This window comes from Nicotiana sylvestris, chromosome 3, assembly GCF_000393655.2.
Source record: "Nicotiana sylvestris chromosome 3, ASM39365v2, whole genome shotgun sequence".
Taxonomy (NCBI): domain Eukaryota; kingdom Viridiplantae; phylum Streptophyta; class Magnoliopsida; order Solanales; family Solanaceae; genus Nicotiana; species Nicotiana sylvestris.
The window spans coordinates 68,476,062-68,495,092 of NC_091059.1; positions in this window are offsets into that span (position 1 = coordinate 68,476,062).

Sequence of the window (19,031 nt, forward strand, 5' to 3'; positions counted from 1 at the left end):
GAAACTAAAGCAATCAATTTAGGGGATCCAGATAATATCAGGGAAACCAAGATAAGTGTACACTTGAAACCAAAAATCAAGGATGAAATAATCAAAGCACTGTTTGAATATAAAGACATTTTTGCATGGTCATATGACGACATGCCAAGTCTAAGTACTAACTTGGTGGTTCACAAATTGCCCACTGACCCGGCATTCCATCCCATCAAGCAGAAGTTAAGGAAGTTCAAAACTGACATGAGTGTGAAGATCAAGGAAGAAATCACAAAGCAGTTGGACGCAAAGGTCATTCGAGTCACGCAATACCCCACTTGGTTAGCTAATATTGTGCCAGTGCCAAAGAAGGACATCAAGACCACGGTGTGCGTTGATTACCGCGATATCAACAAAGCAAGTCCAAAGGATAATTTCCATTGCCAAATATCCATATTCTGATTGACAACTGTGCCAAGCATGATATCGGGTATTTTGTGTATTGCTATGCGGATACCACCAAATCTTGATGGATGAGGAGGATGCAGAAAAGACAGCGTTCATCATACCATAGGGGACATATTGCTACCGGGTAATGCCATGTGGTTTGAAAAATGTTGGGGCAACTTACATGAGAGCAATGACTATTCTGTTTCACGACATGATACACAAGGAGATTGAGGTTTATGTAGATGATGTGATCATAAAGTCAAAGCAACAGCCCGACCATGTCGGAGATTTGAGGAAGTTTTTCCAGAGGCTCCACAGGTACAATCTTAAGCTCAACCCTACCAAGTGTGCATTTGGTGTTCCATCTGGAAAACTGTTGGGGTTCATAGTCAGTCGGAGAGGCATTGAGTTGGATCCGTCAAAGATCAAAGATATCCAAGAATTGCCAGCTCCAAGGAATAAGACTGAGGTGATGAGTTTGCTCGGGAATTTTAGCTACGTCAACAGGTTTATTGCTCAACTCACAACAACTTGTGAGCCCATCTTTAAGTTACTGAAAATGGATGTTGCGGTCAAATGGACTGATGAGTGCTAGGAGACATTTGATAAAATCAAGGGATACTTGTCAAACCCACCTGTGTTGGTCCCACTAGAACCCGTAAGGCCTTTAATTCTCTATTTGACGGTCCTGGATAATTCATTCGGTTGTCTGCTGGGTCAACATGACATCACTTGAAGGAAGGAGCAATCCATCTATTATCTTAGCAAGAAGTTCACATCCTATGAGGTTAAGCATACTCCCCTTGAAAGGACATGTTACGCCCTGACTTGGGTAGCACAAAAGTTGAAGCATTATCTGCCATCCTACACTACTTAACTCATTTCTTGCCTGGATCCTCTAAAGTATATATTTTAGAAGCCTATGCCCACAGGAAGACTTGAAAAGTGGCAAATTTTTCTCACAGAGTTTGACATCATCTATGTGACTCGAACCGCGATAAAAGCCCAAGCATTGGCCGATCATTTGGCCGAAAACCCAGTGGATGAAGAGTATGAGCCATTGAGGACTTATTTTCTTGATGAAGAGGTGATGCATATTGGCGAGGTGGAGCAGGATGAAAAGGCAGGTTGGAAACCTTTCTTTGATGGAGCCGCTAACATCAAAGGTGTCAGAATAGGGGTTGTGCTCATTTCTAAAACAGGGCATCACTACCCTATTATGGTCGAGCTTCATTTCTATTGTATTAACAACATGGCTGAGTACGAGGCATGCATTCTAGGTTTAAGGTTAGCGGTAGATATGTGATTCCAAGAAGTCTTGGTCTTGGGAGACTCGGATCTTTTGGTGCACTAGATTCAAGGAGAATGAGAGACTCGAGATTTAAAGCTCATACCGTATCGACAATGTTTGCATGATCTTTGTCAACGATTTCAATCAATTAAATTCAGGCATATTCCTAGGATCCATAATGAGGTTGCCGATGCCTTGGCTACTTTGGCATCAATGTTACACCATCCGGACAAAGTTTATGTTGACCCTTTGCACATTCAAGTTCGTGATCAGCATGCCTACTGTAATGTGGTTGAGGAAGAACTTGATGGTGAACCGTGGTTCCATGCAATCAGGGAATACATCAGGAAGGGGGTATATATGATACAAGCTACATGTGATCAAAAGAGAACAATTCTACGTTTGGCTAGTGAATTTTTCTTGAGCGGGGGAATCTTGTACAAGAGGACTCCAGATATTGGACTATTGAGATGCATAGATGCTAAACAAGCCACGACTATCATGAAAGAAGTACATTCCGGAGTTTGCAGGCCGCATATGAGTGGGTATGTTCTGGCAAAGAAAGTTTTTTGAGTAGGGTATTATTGGCTCACCGTGGAACGAGATTGCATCAGCTTTGTACGCAAGTGTCAACAATGCCAGGTACACGGAGACTTGATTCATTCTCGCCATCTGAGTTGCATACAATGTCCGCATCATGGCCCTTTGTTGCTTGGGGCATGGATGTCATTGAACCAATTGAGCCAGCGGCATCAAACGGGCACATGTTTATTCTGGTGGCTATTGACTATTTCACTAAGTGGGTTGAAGCTATGACTTTCAAATCGGTGACCAAGAAGGCAGTGGTCGATTTTGTTCATTCAAACATCATTTGTAGGTTTGGAATCCCCAAGGTAATCATCACGGACAATGGTGGTAATCTTAACAGCCATTTGATGAAAGAAGTATGTCAATAGTTCAAGATTACGCATCGAAATTCCACTCCGTATCTCCCCAAGGCAAATGGAGCTGTTGAGGCGGCAAACAAGAACATAAAGAAGATACTTTGAAAGATGGTGAAAGGTTCTAGGCAATGGCATGAAAAGTTGCCTTTTGCTTTGTTGGGTTATCGCACTACTGTTCGCACTTCAGTATGTGCAACTCCTTATTTGTTGGTATATGGTGCTACAACAGTGATACCTACGGAAGTTGAAATTCCATCCCTTCGGATTGTTGCTGAAGCCAAAATTGATGATGATGAGTGTAAAACCCGATTGGAGCGTAAGTTCTACCTTTAGGAAATATAATTTAGCTTTAAAATTTTCACTCCTAAGATGAGATTTAATTCGAAGTTTTTAGGATCCTCCTGGATAATGGGATTTAGCTTTTAAATTCTTAGAGCTCTTTTGGGTAACATGATTCAATTAGCACTCACAAATGTGCCCAGATACCAAACTAGGGAAGAAAAGTTTTTTTTGTTTTGTATGTTTTGTTGTAATGGCAGGAGCCCACCTGGATAACAAGGGAATACAGTTCAAGTTTTGGCAATCGGGCGCCCACCTGGAGAGAAAGGGAATATAGTTCAAGTTTCGGCAATCAGGTGCCCACCTGGAGAACAAGGGAATGTATTTCAAGTTTTGGCAATCAGGCGCCCACTTGGAGAACAAGGGAATACAGTTCATGTTTTGGCAATCAGCGGCCCACCTGGAGAACAATGGAATACAGTTCAAGTTTTGGCAATCAGGTGCCCACCTGGAGAACAAGGGAATACAGTTAAAGTTTTCGCAATCAGGCCCCCACCTGGAGAACAAGGGAATATAGTTCAAGTTTTTGGCAATCAGGTGCCCACCAGGAGAACAATGGAATACAGTTCAAGTTTTGGAAATCAGGTGCCCACTTGGAGAACAAGGGAATACAGTTAAAGTTTTCGCAATCAGGCCCCCACCTAGAGAACAAGGGAATACAGTTCAAGTTTTTGGCAATCAGGTGCTCACTTGGAGAACAAGGGAATACAGTTAAAGTTTTGGCAATCAGGCGCCCACCTGGAGAACAAGGGAATATAGTTAACGTTTCGGAAATTAGGCCCCCACCTAGAGAACAATGGAATACAGTTAATGTTTTGGCATTCAGGAGCCCACCTAGAGAACAAGGGAATACAATTAAAGTTTCGGCAATCAGGCGCCCACCTGGAGAACAAGGGAATACAGTTAAAGTTTTGTCAATCAGGCGCCCACCTAGAGAACAAGGGAATACAGTTCAGATTTTGGAATCAGGCGCCCACCTGGAAAATAAAGGAATTCATTTCAGAATTCAATTTGAGTTAGCAACAACAGAAACTCACCTCAAGAGTGCAATTCAACAGTTCAAGATGCACAACAGAACTGCAGAAGCGGCAAGATCAAGTTTAAAGACATGTAGATAGGATTCTTTTAATTCATATATCATAGTTTAGCCTAGCTTTTTTTTATTTTGTCCCGGTGTAATAAGGGGTTCAGCAGGCAGCAGCAGCAACAGTGAAATCACAGCTTCCCGGTAGTCCCAGCTACCAAAACTTCCCAAACTACACTGACCTGATTTCTTTATAGCCAAGGATATTTAAGCAACCTCGAAAGCAAGGTTCAGTCAGATCTTTCAAAAAATGCTTCCCACGGAGTATTCAAACGGGCAAAAATCGCTCGTATCCGCTCACTTTATCTTTGCCCGAAAACTCTTCGTGTTTCCAAGCAAAGAGGGGCAGCTGTGAGCACGTGATTTTTTCCCTATGTGAAATACTCCTACAAATTAAAGAAACAGATTTTTCCCAATTGTTTTCAACTTTGTAGGATTTTTGTAGGAATTTGTGTTAATTGTTTGTATTTCTGTGCATGTTTACTCTTATTAAAATCATGAAAAATACAAAAAATGTCATGCATTGAATTTAGATTTTGTTTCCATATTTTTAGGATTAATTAGTTAATTAGTTGTTCTACTAAAACGAAAATAACAAAAATAGTTCATTTTTTGCATTTTTAGTCATAATTTTCGATTAGTAGTTTTTCTTTTATAATTTAGGGTCAGTTAATTATTATAAATTTTATAGTTGGATAATTAATTTAATTTTACAACTTATATTAATGTAGGGTTTAGTTTAGGATTTTTATTAATTAAAGAAAAGAGAAAAAAAAACAAAAGAAAAAGGATTAATAATTAAATAAAAGAGAGGTTTGTTTTAGACTTGAAATTAGGCCAGTCCACACCCAAATTTTATCCCAAACCCGCCCCAAATCCAAGCCCAAAATAAAATTGCCCGGTCCAGCCCTTCATCTAAACTAAACGACCCTGTTTCGCCCATCCTTGATCACAGCCGTTGGATCCTAGTGATCCAACGGTTCGAAACTAACCTTCCCCTTGGTATAAAACTGTCCTAACCGGTCAACCCCCCTATTTCGAACCCCCCATTTCATCTCTACCACCCAAAACCTAGAGGATCCTAGCCGCCTAAAAAACACTGTCGCCTCTGCCGCTAACCACCACCGAAAATTGCCGCACGGTGGTTCCGGTGCTCCAAACACACTCAAATTAACACCACATAGTCTCTGTTCCCTCCCCTTTTAGAATCCACAAACATTTTCTCCAAAATACCCACCCATAACCTCAGATCTTAGATCTAAAAATCAGAGTCCAAACCCTAATCTCTCCAAATCAATCCAAAATTTCACTAAGCCGTCTCCTCACTCACCTCACCCCTAATACCTTGCTGGTTCTCCTAAAAGGCCCCTCAAAATCAAGTATTTTCAGATCGAAAATCTGAAAAGCCTAATGGTCTCTATTGAGTGATTCCGGAAGACTAAATGGTTCAAACCTACATGAGTCACTTGCTCTTAACAGGAGCAATTGATTCATTTGGGTTTGATTTATTTTCAAACCAGCCATAATCTGTTCAAGCTCCGGCCAGGTCCTCTGAGTCCAGTTTGTTTCTTACATTAGCATAGGTAATTTTCTTTGATTGTTCTTCATGTGGTTGTTCTGTTTGTAGCTGCATGAGTTAGATTCTTATTTTTGTTCAGAATTGTCTGTTTACTCCTGCGTTTAATGATTTAGACTAATCAGTAGTTTTTGGGAATAATTTGTGCATGTTTATCACAATTATTAGTTGGTCAGTTTTTTTCGGCTAGGGTTTATTTAAAATTGGTTTAGCTTGTGTCCAGTTAATTTAATTTAAAATCAGCATGTTAGTTTCATGTTGTTGTTTGATTCCCTGCTATAATGATGTTAGTTTGGTTCAATAGGTTTAATTCTTAGAAAATGGCTCATTATTATTAATTCTGGATTCATGTTAGGTTCAAATGTTTCTGTTTTGTGTCGTTTCTGATTTCAGTTCAATGCTAAAAGAATTTAGGTTTAGTCAGAAGCTTAATTGAATTAGGATTTGTTCCATTTGATCTTCCTTGCTTTTAATTCAGGTTTTTGTGTTATTTACTTTAGTTTGTAATTGTTTAACACTTATAAGGGGTTAATTGGATAGATTAAAACTTAGGAGGGTAGTTTGGGAAATAGAAATCAGATTTTTAGAAGGGAAGCTTCTAGAATCTAGGGCAGCCGGCCCAATTTTGGCCAGCACAAATGCTGGAGCCAATCAAAAGCTGCTAGTTGTCCCAATTCTGTTAAAAAAGATTCCATATGAGGGAATAATTCCCATTCTATTTTCAGCAGTACATGGCACTCTCAAGGGCTATATATAGACCTTTTTCTTTCACACAAAAGGCAAAAATCAGAACCCTAGAAAATACACAAAGTTTCTGCACTACACTTACTGAAATTGGACTCGAATTGTTCTCTGATTTTTTTTCTATTAAGAACCCAAAAGTTTTCATGGGAATTTCTGATTTTCTAAGATGAAGTAGGGCTGGTTATTGAAGATGTGGTATTGATTATCACTGTTGCTCTCTGTTGCTAGTTTTCTGTTGTTATTTCATCTTGGCTAATTTTAGGGTTTTCCTTTCTTTGTTGTTGTATCGAGGTACTTCACATACTATGAAATGCAAAAACATGAAGCTATAATATATTGGCTGGAAAGTGAAACTCCAGATCCATTTCTTGTTAATGTTTTCTCTGCTTTTCTTTCTCTGTTTGTAGTTTTTTTATTTGTCTACGTTGTTTTTTCCTTTAAACTTGATGTTTGCTTTTATTCAGTCAGTCATAATGTTTAGGTTGAAAGTTAGAGTGATCTAGTGTTTCACGTGTTTTTGAATAATTTTGTCACTGTTTGAGGACTGTAATATTTAAGGACTGTGTTAGACTTGTGATTATCTGTTATTGGTATATGCTTGTAATGGACAAACACATTGAGTCAAATCATGATAAGTGTTAATGTTATTTAAGGTTAGGTTAATGTATGATAATTTCATATTAGTATTTAATAGATGTTGGATCATTCTTATGTTTGGTTAAAATTAGTTGATACATGTAAGTGGCCCATACTGTTACTATTGACAACAGATCATTAAAAGCTGAGTTTATAATTTGGCATCCATGCACCTAATGTTCAAAATTGTTGTATTTGGTCATAAGTGAGTTAGAGGGTTTAATCCTACAAGGGACTTAATGTCGAAGGCCTCTTCGTAGAGGCTATTGGGCCTGACTTTGGCCCATATCAGGCTGGTCTATTTGGAGCTGGACTCAAAGCGTTGTTTCATTGCCTTTCTCATTTTGTTTTGGGCTCGATCCTAAGCCCTTCAGGTTCAGCAGTTCCAATTTGTTGAGTTTTTCTATATGTTATATAATAAAAATAGTTCTTTTTTATAATAACTGAAGGTTGATCACGGGAGGCCGGGCCCAATACCTGGTTATTCGGCTATGGTGGTCTCTTGCCTTGGTCTCCATTGCTGGGCTTGATGTCGAGCCCAGTATTGTCTTGTTTTCCTCTTGAAACCTTTAGAGAATATTGGGCCTACTACCGACCCAGATTTTTGTTATAATTAAATACTTGGTATATTATCCAATGCATACTTGTAATGAGTAGGCTTAGATTGAACTTTAATATAGATTAAAACCCGAACATCTTTAGGCTACTTTAGTCAAATACACTTCTTTTAAAATAGATTGGGGGTGTGCCATCTGTTGATACCCAATTGTTCCCAAATAATATTTCAAATTGCATATATGTCTTCAAAATCATGCATTAATTAGCAATTGGTATTTACCATATTTTTCCTATATTTTTATTAATTTATCCAGCATTTTATTTCCAAGAAATAATTACAAAATTACCTCACAAATGATTTCAAAAGCATTTCTTGATGTAATGTATTATTTTTGGTCCTATTAAGAGTAAATTATTTCATAATTAGCCAAATTGGTACCTTTTGGCTATAATTGCAATAACTTTGCAATTATAGTCCAATCATATGATTTTGTACTATTTTCATCCAGAAATTAATCATGTGTATTTTTTTAAATACTAAATAAATATTTTAAAATTATTTTCTACGCATGAAATTCATTTTTATAATTAACAGCTATTTTTGTAAATTATTTTAATTAATTTACATTGGGTATTTAACAAATAGCCACTTTCATTTCAATTACAACCTAATTAAACCAGACCGCAAACCCAATTAAATCAGCCCAAACATCCCAGGCCCAATCCATTAATCCCCCGACCCAATTTCTTGTTTAATCTGGACGGTTGATCAATTTGAACAACGAACCAGATTCACCCATACGATAATTAACCTAAAAGACTACCCCCCAAACCCTCAATCCCATTCTCTCATTCTCTCTTCTGCTCCGCCATTACATCCTCTCATTTCTCTCAAGCTCTCTTTGCTAAACCCTAAGCTCCTCTCACCGGCCATTGGCTCACTGGTAATAATGGTGGCTCAACCACCATCCCTAGCCTCCATGGCTCCCTCACATGCCGGATCCTTGCTACCTTGAGCTTCTCAAGGGGACCAGAGGCTGTTCAACTCTTACCCATGGCCTTTTCATGCCATTCTTAGGCCACCCTTGGTCGTCCGAGTAAGATCTTTATATTTTCCGGCTAGATCCATGGCTTCTAAGTTGGAATCTTTTTATCTCTGGGTTATCTGTCACTGAAACCCTAACTCATCTCTTGAATCTTCAGATCTACCACATATCTGAGTATATTTTGGGTTATCTTTACTGTTTCTTAAGAATCTCTTCGATTTTTCAAAAATGCCTTTACATCTTCAAACTAGGGTTTCTTAACCCCTTTTCAAAATGACTTTTCCTTCTGATTTTCCGTATTATTCTATGATTTTTACAATGTTTAAACATTTATTCACGTTTCCCCCCTTTTATATGATTTATTATATTAAAACTTTAAGTTCATTGGTCCTAATCTTGGGTTCTGAGTCTGTCTTTGATGATTTGATTCGTATGTGTGCTTGTTTCTCATGAACGCTCTGAGTTTCTGTAATTTTACCCTATTATGTTCATTAGGTTTTCTGATTTTTGCTTCTTCCGTCTATATTATGTTTATTTTGTCAATTCCTCTAATTATTACTATTTTTTCTAGTTGAATCCCCGATTCTATGTGATTTTTACTACTGTGCTCATTAGGGTTTCTGATTTTTTGCCTCTTCTTGCCTATTATGTGTTTATTTCATGTATGCATAGAGACTTGTGGTAATCTCCCCTTAATCAGTACTACTCCTACTTGAATCCCTAATTTCCTGTAACTGATACCTTTCACTAATCTTTTGTGATGATTTCCTTACTGAATTTCAACCTCTAAGATGTTTTCTTGCCTTATTTTTTGGTCGACTATGCTGTCAATCAATTCTTAAGTACTTTCCTTAATTAAATTTTCTAAAACTTGCCTAATTACTTGTTCTTTACTTACTATGCCTGAAAATATTTCCTTATGTGATGTGTTCCAGTCTTATCTGATCTCTTTCCTTATTTGTCTTTACCGTTCGAAGTTAACTCCCTTAATTGAGGAGTATTTACATTAATTTTATACTGATTGATTCTGAGTCCCCATAATTACTGCTTGACTTTGATTCTTACCCTATTATTCTACCTAGTTTAAAACTATATATACATACTCTCTCATTAACAAAAACACACTAACACATTGGTTCAAAAAACTCTTTCTCACACTCAAATCTTTCTGCTTTCTTTCTTTACTACTTGCTACTATCTTGAATTAGCTGGTTGTGATCCAAGGCTAATTATTGTGCTCTCCTATCCTCCACTTTGTGTTTACTATCTTCTTTACTGGTATGTTCTGATTTCAATTCAAGTTTCAAAAATAATATGTTTCTTTTACTACTTTAGTTCATCCTTTTTCTAGTATGTTTTGTATCTATGGTTTTGTTGTGCAACCTATAGTTGAGATGTTTTATGTACTACCCCTATTAGGATCAGCATGCTTATGAAATGTTACCCCCTCCCCCCTTTTGTAGTATGTGACTCTGTTCCATTTTATGTTTAACTGGTTTTAGTATGAACCTTTCTTTGGCAAAACAATTTGTACCTTAAGTTAATTGGTTTTGTGTTAATTCTGAAGTTCATGTTGTACCCTAATCCCATGACTCCCCTAGAATTCTTCTGATTCTGTATCTATGTGCACTTCTGTCTGTTATGTGTTCACTGCATATGCTTTATATGTCCCCAATTCCCATTATCCCTGTGTGAAGGCTGTTCTTTGAATGTTGCAAAACTTGTTTTGGTTCTGTGTTGGGTCTGTTGTTTATTTGATTCCACAACTCTTGTCAAAAAACTATTTTACTGAGTAACTCTCTTTATTATATAAAACTATTTCTACTGAGTCTCTTTCAACACTGTTTTCATTCAAACCTTTTCAAAACTATGTCAAGCACTCTCACACTACTCTTAGGTCCTTAAGTTTTGGCCCCTCCAATGTGTGACTGCTTAGGGATCCCTATGAGATCCCTTTGAACTCTGATGCATTGGATCTGGTTCTTCCACACTGCACTTACTCAATTATGGTTGTGAAATCTGAGTGTGAGCACTGCCCAGGATCCCTTGAGGCCCTTAGGGAACTCTGATACATCCGGATATGAGAATGGCTATGAAACAATCTGGGCATTTGAGGTTCTGGAAATCTGGGCCTGTTTTCAGGCTCCATATAATATAACTTCTTGTTTTTCTTTATCTATGTAATTCATTTCAATATTGGTTTGTAATAATTATTGTAAACAAATATTGGGTTTGGCTAGTGGAAAGGGGAGGGTGGTTATATATGTTATCAATATCAATGGGTAGAAACTATGCCTTAGGTTTACATTTCCTATATGCGCATTAGAATCTATGTCTACGACCAATACATTCAAAGCATGCCATGCATTAGATATCACGTTTTAGGTTTACTGCTTTAGTATCTCATTTGACCTTATTTATTACTTAGAAATCCTGCTTCTAGGCTAAATAAAAGCATTAACACAAAACTGTTACTCCTATGCATCTGGAAATCATGCTTAACAATGTTGCAACTCTCTCTGCATTTAGAAATCACGCTTCAGGAATTTTGCATATAAATCATTCTGCATTTTATATGTGCATATTAGATACCCTATTTTAGGATCTCGTTCATACTCGCTCAGTCACACTTAGTTAAACTACTGATGCATGAAAAAGGATATAAGATGGTATCACCTCTAATTCTACTATTTTAAATAGACTGGTAATAACTCCTTGTATTCTCAGAGTTACAACGCTTAGAACAACATACATTAGGTATAATAACTTCTAAACTATTTTAATAAATCTGTTAGATATTGTGCATGATCCCACGCCTAGGCAAGCCCTAGGTAATCAAATTTTCATAAAACTGGAAACTGCCTCTTTGTGTGTTTACTGTTTAATGGTTAACAGGCTTAAAATCAGTAGGCAAACTGATAGGGCCACTGCTTCTGAGTTTATAAAATAAACTGCCTATCTTCTATGTTTTGATATTCACTTAGACATCATGCCTTAAGATCCTATTTAATAATATTGCCCTTATTTGTGTTTGAGTCGTGCTGCTTATGTGCATTATTTGTGGAGGTAAATCCGAACCTCTAATTGCTTCTTTTCTACCTTATTTGCTAAAGTCTTATTTGTTCTTGCCTGTCGCCTAGTATTTTCTCCTTTTAAACCTTAAGGGTCTATCTAGAACTGCTTATAAGTAGAGGTCCTGATTTCCTCCAAGACCATTAAGAAGGGATGGGTAACAACACACAATAGAAATCATTAAACAACACTCGCTTTAATAACCGCTAAAGGGTGGGAAGATTAGATATGGATATGATGACTACGCGCTAATGTCACGTGTAACCCCTCATTGATGAGTGTTTATCGGACATTGCATGGGGTGATCCTGTAGGCTAACCAACATAGGACCCCTCCTTCCCAAAATTCCTTTGCTTAAACTTTCCGTATATGTATATAATTTGTTTAAGCCTTTCCTTTGTCTCATTATGTAATGTCCAAACCTGCTCTTGTTTGTAATTATGTGTTTAAAACTATTTATTTATTAATGGGCTAGTTCATAAGTATGCGTTCGGCCGACACCCATCGTTGTGGACCAAGAGGGGTGCCTAACACCTTCCCCTCAAGGTTATTTCGAGCCCTTACCCTAAATCTCTAGTAATGCAAACCAATCCAAGAGTTAATCGCTCTGGGTGCCCTAACGGACCATAATCCGTTAGGTGGCGACTCTTCAAATACCCAATTCCTAAAAGGAAAATAAGTTATTACCCCCATGAATGTGGAAACCCGGACTTTCTCCGTGGAGGAAAAAGGGGGGTGTGACACCATCCATAGTTGATTCACCAATGGCCCTCACATTACTTTTATAACTTAGATACTAAAAATGAATGTTCGTAGTTTGCTTTAGGCACGTATTAAAAATAAAATCGGAGTATGCGTTCGCGCAACTTCGACCAAACTTTCTTAATAATAACAAAGCTTTATTAATTGTGACGTTCGCGTGACATGATTTTTGACGCGCCAAACAAATGGGTATATGTGTGCATGACCCATTTCGAGATAATTTCCTAATTAAAAAGTCAAATGCACATAGGTTTTAAAATGTGTAATTAGACAATTTGATTAAACCAAGTATAATCAAAGCGACCGTGCTAAAACCACGAAACCCGGGAATTCCTAACACCTGCTCCTGGGTTAACATAATTCCTTACCTGGATTTCTGTGTTCGCAGACCATAAATAAGAGTCAAACCTTCCTCGATTCGGGATTTTAAACCGGTAACATGGGACACCATAAATTATCCCAAGTGGCAACTCTGATTTTTATATATATAATCTCGTTTTGGTTGTCACTTAAATTGCAAAACAACTCCCTTATACCCTTCTGGGGGTAGTAAAAAAGGAGCTCTGACACCTCCTTTGATAGAAAAAAGAGCATTTGATAGAAAAATTGTCCAAACATGAGTTAGTTATTGGTAACAAACCATAAACTCTTTCAAAAATAAAGATATTGTATATACTTTTAAACCTTTGCAATTGCTTCATATGGACTTATTTGGGCATGCTAGAACTGTTAGTATAGGAGGAAAAAGATATGCTTTTGTTGATGACTATTCACGTTTCACTTGGGTAATTTTCTTATCTCATAAATATGAAGCATTAAGAAATTTCAAGATTTTCTGCAAAAAAGGTTGAAAGAGAAGGGATATTTGATTTCAACAATTCAGAGTGATCATGGAGGAGAATTTGAAAGTAGAGCTTTTGAAGATTTCTGTAATGATCAGGGATACACTCATAATTTCTCTGCACCACGATCACCACAGCAAAATGGGGTTGTTGATAGGAAAAACAAAACCCTCCAAGACATGGCAAGAACCATGTGACTAGATCATTCACTGCCAAATCACTTTTGGGCAGAAGGTGTAAGTACATCATGTCACATTCTCAACCGATGTCTCAGAAGGCCCATTCTGAAGAAGACTCCTTATGAACTATGGAAAGGTAAATGTCCTAATATCAGTTACATTCATCCATTAGGAAGTAAGTAATTTATTCACAATAACGGTAAGGACAACCTTGGAAAATTCGATCCAAGAAGCGATGAAGGTATTTTTCTGGGCTATTCATTAAATGTAGATCTTTTAAAGTCTATCATAAACGCACATTATGTATGGAAGAATCTGTACATGTTATATTCGACGAAAATAACCCCTTGGTCGAGAAAGGAATTACTGCAGGTGATGAAGATCAAGCTCAGGAAACTCAGGAGACAAGCAAATCTCAAGAGTCAACTGATAAATCTGCTATGATAGAGTCAACTAATGAAATCAGTAGCAGTGTACCAAATCATCCGATCGAGTCGACTACTAATGTAGTGCGTCCAAATGAATGGAGAAGCGAACCTAAATATCCTAAAAAATTCATCATAGGGGATCCAAATAAAGGAATGAAAACCAGATGAGCTCTCAAAAAGAAAGCAAATTTAGCATTAGTCTCTCAGGTTGAACCAAAGAAGATAGAGGAAGCTCTAAAAGATTCAAGCTGGGTACAAGCAATACAAGAAGAGTTAGATCAGTTTGGTATATATCAAGTGTGGAAACATATACCCAAACCTGAAAATGTTTATGTTATCGGAACAAAATGGGTCTTCAGAAATAAATTGAATGAGGATGGAAAAGTCGTAAGGAATAAAGCTAGATTAGTTGCTCAGAGATATTCACAACAGGAAGGAGTCGACTATGGAAAAACTTTCACTCCAGTAACTCGCTTGGAGTCAATACGAATCCTTCTGGCATATGCATCGTTTAAGGGATTTAGACTGTTTCAGATGGATGTCAAAAGTGCCTTTTGAATGGATTTATTGAGGAAGAAGTATACGTGAAACAATTGCCTGGATTTGTAGATTCAAAGTTTTTGTATCATGTATATAAGCTCACTAAGGCACTATATGGACTAAAGCAAGCTCCACGTGCATGGCATTATAGACTTAGTTCTTTTCTTATTGATCATCGCTTCACAAGATGTAAAGTAGACAGTACCTTGTTTATTAAAAGATCATCAGAAGGTAATCTCATTATTCAGATTTATGTTGATGATATTATATTTGGTAGTGCTAACCCTCTTATGTGCAAGGAATTTTCAAATCTTATGCAAAGTGAATTCGAAATGAGCATGACCGGAGAGCTAACATTCTTCCTTGGACTTCAAATTCAACAATCTGAAGAAGGAACCTTTATATGTCAGACCAAATACACAAAGGAACTTATTCAAAAATTTGGTATGAGCAATGCAAAATCCATTGGCACACCAATGAGTCCTTCAACGAGTCTAGACAAAGATGAGCATGGAATCCCTTTTGAAGAAACTAAGTATCATGGTATGATTGGCTCATTATTGTATCTGACTGCAAGTCGACCAAATATTATGTTCAGTGTGTGTAAATGTGTCAGGTTTCAGTCAGCTCCTAAAAAATCTCATCTGACTACTGTAAAGAGAATCATTCGATATCTCATTGGGACTGTCTCCCACAGACTATGGTATCCTCGCTCTAACTCTTTTAAATTAAAAGGTTTTTCAGATGCTGACCTTGCAGGTGATAAGGAATATAGAAAGAGCATAAGTTGTACATGTCAATTACTTGGAAAGGCATTGATATCGTGGAACAGTAACAAACAAGCATCAGTACTTGGAAGGAGAATATATCGCTATAGGACAATGTTGTGCACAATTACTGTGGATGCCCCATCAACTGGGTGACTATGAACTTTCCTTTTAACCTATACAAATTTTTTGTGATAATTCAAGTGCTATTTGTCTTTCAAAAAATCTTGTGCATCATTCTAGAGCAAAATATATAGATATCAAGCATCATTTTATTAGAGATCATGTTCTTAAGGGAGACATCGAAATATCTTTTGTTGGAACAACTGATCAGTTAGCAGATATCTTCACCAAGCCGTTATTATAAGATATATTTTGTGTTTTAAGAAAATTACTTGGCATTACTTGCTTGAATAATAAACTGTAGGACCTATGTGTAATACAGTTTCTTTTGTAGGTTTAATAATTGTCTTTTACTCTTGCATTAATTACGCCTCCATTTTCCCTCTCTTTTCCTCTTCTTTCACATCCGTTTTGTCATTCAAAGTTGGAAAGCCAATCATCACGTCTATTCGACTGATGCCTTTTCCTTTTCTGTACTTAACCATCAGAAGGTTCTCTTCTAAAAGCGTAGATCTGTTTTCAATCACTCTCATCCCTATTATCTAGAAAACCCTTCTCCAAAGCTCTACTCAAACCACTTTCCTTCAATGGCCAAACAACCTAAGAACCTATCCACTTCCACCAGAAAAAGTATCCGCTCTAAAGCAAAACCCCCTTCTATGCCCCCAGAACAAGTAGACCTAGGGTCTGACCACTCTGCGAGTTTTTCTTCTTCGCAGGAAGATTTGTCTAATTATTCTCAAATTTTAGGAGAAAAATCCCTAGGAAAACGACCCATGGAAGACCCCCATGTTTCCTTTACTCCAAAGAAATCCAAAATCGATCTTTCTGGCTCTCTAGAATCTGACCTAAATTTCTGGGATTCTCCAAACAGGGATCTCTTCATTACCTTGAAAGACAAGCCTATTGCTCATGGAAGGATAGTCGACCTTGACGACATGGAAGCCCTAAATTGTAAGGTAAAAAATCTCTTTGTTCATCAATAATGGTCTACGTTCCTCTCTATTCCTTCGCCTAAGGTCTATGAACCCCTGGTAAAGATATTTTATGCTAATTTTTACTCTAGTACACCTGATAGGTTGGAATCCTTAGTGTTAGGTAAGAGCATTGTTCTTGATTGTGCCTTGTTTGATTCGCTCTTTCAGTGTAAATGTTCTGGTTTCCCTATGCTCTTCAAAAATACCTGGACCGATGATTTTGAAATTTCCTTTGATCAAGCTAAACTATGTATTACTGAGTGTTCCTCTGAATCCCTTCCCAACCAGTTAGGCCCCAATGATGTTAGTTTCAAAACTCGAGTCTTGGCTTACATTGTAGCAACTACTCTGCTTCCCCGTACTGGTTCCTTTTCCACCTTCTCTCAAAGAGACACTTTCTTAGTATACTTCCTTGTGACCGAACTCAAAGTCAAGTTATCCTCCTAAGTCATTAATTTTTTCATTGAAAGTGCAGAAGATCCCACCAGTCTACCCTATGGCATGGCCATCACTCACATCCTAGAAGCTCATCAAATTTCCCTGTCTGCTTATCCCTTTATCACTGTTTCAAAATCTTATAATTCTAGAGCCTTTGCCAGTATGGGATATATGAGTGTGAAGGGCTCTTGGGTTAAGAAGCACGAAGGTGATGTAAAGCATGCTCCTATAGATCCCAAACCTAAACTCTCTGCTTGTCATCCCAGCTCTGGTGATCCTGATTTTGGTAAGAAGCTTCGTGCCATTGACATCCAACTCTCTAAAATAAAAAATCTCCTCACAACCACTCAGTCAACTGTTGGTAACATTCATGCCATCTCCAAAGAAATAGGGTCTGATGTGTCCAAGATAAGAGTTGTCGTTCTCAGAGTAAGGGAGAACGTTATCAAGGCTTTCAGGGTGATTCATGACAGGTTGGATGGAGTGAGCATCTCAGCCAATGCTAGCTTTGAATAACTCAAGGAGGACAACTGCAACACTCTTACCTATTTTCTACGTCGTTAATGTGATTGCTTAAGACAGTTTTTTTTGCTGTGCTGTTTTTGGGCTGTTCACTCAGCCATTGGACAATTCCTGTTTTTGTTTTGTTCTTTTTGGATGATAACGCTGTTGTATAATGCTATATATTCTGTTTTTGTTCGTGGTTTATTCTGTCTATTCCCTCTTTGCTGATGCCAAGAAGGGGGAGATATATATATATATATATATATATATATATATATATATATATATGTATGTATATATATACAGGTATAGCCGACTGAAGGGCAAATGTACGCTAGCATCCTTTACCGCAAGAGTCGACTACAACATCTATAACCGTGGACTAGTCAACTGTATGAACTGAGGGGGAGTACCACGCACCTGTAAATCGCATATATTGAGGGGGAGTAAAACACAAGGAAGTCAATTGTTGTTTATACATATATATTATTTTGTCATCATCAAAAAGGGGGAGATTGTTAGATCTGATTTTAATGATGCAAATAATATATCTATGCAGGAAATCATGGATAATCAGGAAGCTTAAGGAAAGAGATCAATCAGCAAAGATCATGAATATCAATGGATAGCTACGATGGAAAGAATCAAGCAAGCTTAAACTTAAGGCATCAATCAAGTCCAGAACATTAGCATCGAAGATCCTGAACTCTTGGATTGGCGAAATCATTGATAAAAGAACGTATGGAAACATATGGATTGAGTTACAAGATTGACAGAATATAGGCGCGATTAAAGGAAGACGAAATCACAGAAGATACAGATGGAATCAATCATAGCTAAACTCAAGGAATCAGATAAATCAAGATCTCACTGCATATTCATCAAGTGTCTAAAAATAGAAGATCAAGATTCCGAGTTCAACAGAGCCGTTGAAGAACAACTTTATTCTTGGAAAGAATCAATCTCTTTCCAATGATCAAATCTGTTGGGTTGGCAAGTATCTTCAAAATTCAAGCCTCTCTCTCAAAGTATTTAAACCTGTAATCACACCTAGCTAGACATACTTTGATCGAACCAAACACCCTCTCTTTGTTCTACTACAAACAAACATTGTAGCTCTTTAAGACCTGTTGTGTAATAAGTTAGCGAAGAAAGAGAGAACAACACTGGTGAGGCATTGTATCAAAAGAGACGAGTGATATAGGAACTTAACTATCACATCATTTCCATTGTACTCGAAGAAACGCATTCATTAAAGAGAACTCCCTTGCAACACAAGGGGACTGGACTAGGATTCACATTGAATCCGAACCAGTATAAAATTCCGGTGTCTTTAATTCCTGCTTTTACTTTCTGCATCTTATATTCTGTTATTACAACTGTTAGTCTATTACATCTAGTCGACTAATTGAAAAACCAGTCAACGTATAGAGATTAAGTTTAAAAAATATACAATTCACCCCCATCCCCCTTGTACTTTCAGAATACAATCGAATACAATAATCTATCCAGCTATAATCTCATGTTTCACGCCATGAATACAGTTGAATACACTCGAGTACAACAACTGATTAGCTGGACTTCCCTGATTTACGCCTATTTTTGCTACTGTATTTATGAATATAGTAGATTAAATACATCTAATACATCTTATAACAATATAAAACGTATCTACAATCCGTAATATAGAAAATGGTATTTATAGATAGCTAATTATCACTAAAAGATAGTGTTTTATGATAATTTCTCTATTAAAAA